The sequence below is a fragment of the Scleropages formosus genome, chromosome 4 (genome assembly GCF_900964775.1).
Source record: "Scleropages formosus chromosome 4, fSclFor1.1, whole genome shotgun sequence".
Lineage (NCBI taxonomy): Eukaryota > Metazoa > Chordata > Actinopteri > Osteoglossiformes > Osteoglossidae > Scleropages > Scleropages formosus.
Window position 1 is genome coordinate 26,365,839 of NC_041809.1, and position 6,000 is coordinate 26,371,838.

At 41.1% G+C, this 6,000-nt stretch overlaps 1 protein-coding gene across 1 annotated transcript in view; it reads right to left on the reverse strand.

The window, feature by feature from the left end:
- Window positions 1-6,000, reverse strand: part of taok1b (TAO kinase 1b) — a 29,586-nt gene extending 23,586 nt beyond the window's left edge. Inside the window, exon 1 of the mRNA XM_018730650.2 lies at window positions 5,492-6,000. The gene's annotated coding sequence lies outside the window, so the exon portion shown is untranslated. The remainder of the gene's footprint in view (window positions 1-5,491) is intronic.

Sequence of the window (6,000 nt, forward strand, 5' to 3'; positions counted from 1 at the left end):
TTGACAGATTTGTGAAGCAATGTCATTCCTAACAAACGGCTGTCACTTTCATACAACTTCACTTATTTTTAGGTTTCAAACATGCATTTAGAAAATGTAACCAGTCACCATGAGAAAATCAGTTTAGTGTGATCCCTAGAAGGAACGATGAGAAAATTGTTCAGTTATTGCTGAAGTAGCTAATGTGACAAGTGTCAATATAGCCAAAATGACCATGAATTAAAACATAGCTAAACAATCAGGTGTCTGAAAAGTCTAACAGATACCACTAATTTAACCTGATTTGCCTGTAAAAATACATTAACGTTTAAAGGTATAGTAGGATATGCAGTCTGGGTGGCTATGTTCTCACCATAATATTTGATGCTCTGTGAAATATAAGGTTGTTCACCTGTTTTGTTTTGAATGCTCTCGCTACCGTTATAGAGCGTACATCTTTGACAAATGGCACTTATAGACAACAAAGCCATATCTGAACAATCCCCAGGTTACAGGCATTACTGATGAATTTTGAAAGAAGTACATCTGCTTACATACCTTAGACAGTAGTAAACTTAGAATCCGAGGACCAATGACGAGCGCCACCCTTGAAAGATAAGACTCTACAACCTTCCAGAGACAGCTCTAGTAATCATAAAATATTTCTACCAATTTGACCATGATTAAACCTTAACAGCACCTTATGTTTCAGATCCTTTGTAAACCAAAAAAAAAAAAAACCCTACGATACTACAAATACATGAAGACATAAGGGTCTTCATTTCAAATGTTGGGTCTAAGGGCAGGATGAAATGCCACATATTAACCCAATTTCAAATTTGGCATGCACTGGGAAGGCCATCACCTGTGCTGTGGGTTTGGACATGGGTTGGAATTTAGCTATTTGTGCGGGTTCCCTCCCACAGCGTAAAGTCATTCAATGCAGGTGAAATGGTGACTAAATTCCAGTAGTATGCATTCTCTTTGCCTCAGACAAAAGCAAAAGGTAAATAAAAAAGAATAATAATACTAATAACATCCTGTTGGTTCAGGGATACTTTTTTGCATCAGAACATTAGCTGTACGTAACAATTACAGAAAACATGCATTAAATACAATAATGCAAAGTAACTTCTCATTCACAATGTTTGCATTCTAATTGTTAGAAGAAAAATTAATAAATGAAAACGAATGAATTTCGCCAAACTGACAAAGTTAGTTTTTATTCTAAGCCGCTTACAATGACTTGCATATACAGGTGGACAATTTGATTGGAGCAGTTCTGTGTAAGCACAAGGGTACTACAGCAGGAGAGATTCAAACCAGGCTCCTTCAAGGGAACGGCTCTAACCCCTACATTACTGTAAACCCTTTTAAGAATCCTTATAGTTAGGCATATTTGTCCCCTTTAGACAAGAACATAGTGGCACAGTGGATAGCACAGTTGTCACACAGCATCTGGAATGTGGAATCAGACTTACATCTGATCCATTTGTGTGAAGTCCACATGTTCTTCCCATGTTTATGGATTTTCTCCAGGTTCTCCAGTTCCCTCCCACAGTCCAGAACTTCATGTCAAGGTTATTTTCTCATTCAAGTGTAAGGATACAAAGCTAGTAACATACATACAAGCAATGTTAGAAACATTTTGGTCATATAAATGATCTAGTAAGCTAGTAAAAAGCTGACAATGTGCGTTTTCAATTAGTTTTAAGGAACAATTTGATATCAAACCCAGATAAATTCCAAAGAACCACTTTAAAAACATGCAAGTAGTAATTATCCTTGTTATCAGACGTTAAAAATCTTTCAATCCAATATCTAATTCGGTTTAATCTGCAAAGACTTGTGCTTGACAAAACAAACCCATAAAGTTCCATTACACAGAAAACCAATTCACCTCTTTTAGGAGATCTTTCCCATAACAAAGTCTTCCTCACCTTACAAATATAAAACGCCCCTGAAAACCCTTTGACTTATCAACTGAAGACATAATTACTATTTTCCATGGTAAAAAAAAAAAAAAATGTATTTGTTCCTCAGCCCCAAAAAAAACAATACCCACTTATGTTAAATGTCACCAAAACCCATTACAACTGACAACCTTATTTCGACAGATAACATTACTTATAAGGGAGTTTCCCTTCGTTAATTACTCTATAATACTCTATAGCTTTCTACTTGTACTCATTCATCTCTTGCAGCTGTCAGGTACCACCATACGCTTAAATGTTTACAAATCAGACACACTGATATTTGATCATATTTTTCATTAATTTAAATTTTAATGCAAAAAACTGTAAAAGCAAAATAAATCAATGAAAACAATAGAAATTATTCTAAAACACTGAAAGATGAAAGCATTTCTATAGTCGAAACTGTAGGTAGTTAAGAACAATATATCTAGTCTATTCAGCAGTATATCTAGCATTGCAAGCCACCTCGGATAAAGCTGTCAGCTAAGCACTACAAATAATCCTATGTTGCTTTGGAGAAAAAAATTATGCTAAATAAATAATTGTAAAATGTCTTATGTTGCTCAGCTGTCAGGAGGTGTGAAATTCACATTCGGTTCTTGTGTGAAGAAATGCCTTCTAAGTTGAAGGCATTAAATAAAACTCCTTGTAAAGTCATATTCCCATCATCTGAATGGGTGTATTTCGAGGTATGACTATTTTTAAATCCTTCACAGGTTATTTTCTGTTTCTTTGGTTGCTTTTATTTGGGTGCTACAGTGGACCATGGTCCCTTGAAAATGGTAGGTTCCCTTGAGTAACAGTGGGCCTCAGGGCTGTAATCTAACTTTGGCAGGAACCTCAGGACTCTAACCACACCCCACAAGTTAACCCTTGCTTTGCATGTGTCACTGAAACTATTTCCCCAGGAAAAACCAAGCAATCAAAAGCCGCCATGCAAGACAAGCAGCAATGGGCAGTGAGGAGGAAGGCTGTAAGAAAAACTCTTGGCTGAAGCAGTAGGTTTTGAACCTAAAAACACCATGTATTAACTACCAGATATTTACAGTCCAGAATAGGGGTGGGTTAAACTTTCATTTGAAATATGAATGATTTATTTTGAATATGAGCTACCTATACAAATCTAGAGTGACAATCACAGTATATACTGTATATGTTTACTATACATACTGTATATATTTGTGCATACAATCGTAAAAGTCACCCATGTGCTTCACTGCTGTGCCAATGCTGACATTCAGTTATTAATTAGTTACATACCTGATTAAATGTTGCCTAGATATAATTCAAGCTAATTCAAATGGTCCTGGGCACACTTTGGTGCTAAGGCACGACAGCTCATCCATTCCTGTTCTTTTCCAGCCAGGCTAGTTGAGAAATTTCTCAATGGGGATTTACCTGCTCAAAAATGAGGGTCAGTCCAGACTTAACAAGGGAGAGCACACTTGTTGGTTGAGCCCTTTTCACTGGAGGATCAGCACCTCTCTAAGCCTATTTACAGCTCTATTACTCAAGCTAACACTGAGCAAAAAGGGGGCATGATGGGATAGCTACAGGAAGGTGTCCCACCAACTGGGAAACATCTGGCAGTTTCAGGAGCTGATGAGGTAAAGAAAAGTGTGTTGTGCTACTCCTGTAGCCTTGTAGGCACTTTCATATCTCTTCTAATTAGCCAAGCAAACAGTGAATTTATACACTTAATAAAAATGAAAATCAATTAACCAAACAATACTATCAAAATACATTCCTGATCCAAGAATATGGGGGGCCTATGAAACTCTCCTGATCGACACCCAAATTCTTATTCCTGTATCCAGTAACCCAACACTGCTAAGGCATTTCAGAACAAATTAACAAGAACAGCAGTGCTGACTTTACAGGAGGACAACAGATTAAGGAACAGGACACTTTCTCGGACAGAAGTACTATTCAACGCCAACACTCACTAAGCAACAGCAACCCTACACCTTTACAAATGCACACACACTTAGCCTCTCATATACATACCAACACCTGAATATGGCGCAAAACTTTAAATATTTGTTTCAATATTTACTTTCTATTTTGGTTCAGCAAACATGCAGAGAACGTCTTTTATAAGTGGCTGCTTTCACACCCAAAAACAGACAGAGAGATTCCTGAATCTAAAGGAATGTGTGTATTATCTAAGGGTGGAACAAATATGTTACCAGCGCATACACCGTCAAGAGGCTTCATCAATGCCTACTTCTCTCTGGTGCAAGCTTCTCAACATTAAATAAGGTGAAAGTCCAATCCTCCTGATCTGTTCTTGCAGAATTACTGCAGCACTCATACAAAGACCATGCTACATAACTATGCACATATCCCACACCAAGCACACAAAAGTCCCACAGGAGGCCAGCCAGCGGACAGCGAAGTGGCAACCCTATAGGCTAAATCCAGAATCCATTACTAACTGCAACACAGTACATCTGCACAGATTTTCATTGATTCAAGATGATGACAAATAAGGAGACACACTTTATTGACAACACACACATGAAGGAGGCAGAAACTTGTACTGAACAGGTATAACTCATGAAAACAGGGACGTTGGGGTGGGAATAATTTCGTGAGGATGGAAAGAGTAGGCAAGTCGACAGAAGAGGATCTGATCTAATGAAGTGATAAGTGCAATAAAAAGATGTACAGCAGGCAGACTGACATTGAAGATCCTGCAATGGCAAGACACAAATGCACCATTGATTGATTCATCGCCACACTGCCGCGAGTGAGTCCAACCTGTCATGTCAGACAGCCAGATCACAGGCATTGCTGGATTTTTTTGCTTGATCCAAGACAAAAGGCATACAGACAACAGATTACAGCTCCAGGCGAGATGGAACTGAAAGCCCGCGGAATGATGATCATCACATAATTCCTTCCTTGCTGCAGCAAAACTGAAAACGGACACATCATCATTCCATGTACGTGCAGATCTGCGGTTGTGTGTTCAGCAGTGTCTTCCTCGACTGCGAACAGCCAACAGAAACCCTAGTAAGTAATAAACTGACAGCAGCATATTTTCATTTTTCCCTAAGACTTAGTCGAATCCAGGAGGATTGCTGCTTGCTTCTAGCAGAGAGCAGCAGCGGCCGAGGGGAGGAGGTGTACCCCACACACACACACACACACACACACACACACGGCACTGCACCAAACCAGGCGACCTCCACAACACACATACACACACAGACAGACAGACGAGACACAACTGATACACACAACAAGCACGGCACTGACTGATCCGTCACACACACGTACGTTCTCACTCGCGCTGCGGCTACTACTAGGCTAGGCTAGGCTAGAGCAGCAGTGCTGCTGGAACTAGCTAATCTAACCGCACTGGCCGGGTGTCACTGGCTAACTAAAAATCTAACCAACACGTTTAGACGTTACGGTTAACTCGCAAAAAAAAAAAAATCATGAATAAACACTGTGTCGACTGACGTGTCAGGGTCCCTCTGCTGTGTGGAGCAGCCGGGCTGGCAGTCCGCCGGGAAATGGACACTCACCAGTCCGACAGGCCAGATTTAAGGGACGGGGACGAGCGCCGTATCGATTCCAGGGGTGGTTTCAACCAGCTCCGCGCTCACCGCAGGGGTCTGTATTCCCCCTCTAACAAAGCGATTCGAGCGGCGACGCTCCAGTGTGCTGTCAAGCCGAAGCGAAGGTCCGTTCTCGCTGACCGTAGTGCAGTAGCCTTCACAGGGCCGGCAGCGGCCCAGAAGCCCGCTCTCCAGCCACGGGCAGATTCCAAAGATGGCGGCCGTGTACTGTGTCTCCTCCCTCCCGCGACAAACACGGGGAAAATATGAAGGAACAGAGCGAAAACTCCCTCAAACTAAACGATGACCACGCCCTTACTTCACACCAGAGCCTGACAGGCGGCTTGCGCTGGGGAGAAAAAAAAAAAAAGCGTTTGGTTCCACTGTTGTAATATATTTACTGTTTGTTTTGGGGCGCTGGTTTTCACCCGCGTCGTCCTCCACTCCTTTCCTCGGGCCGCGAGCACCGCTGGCTC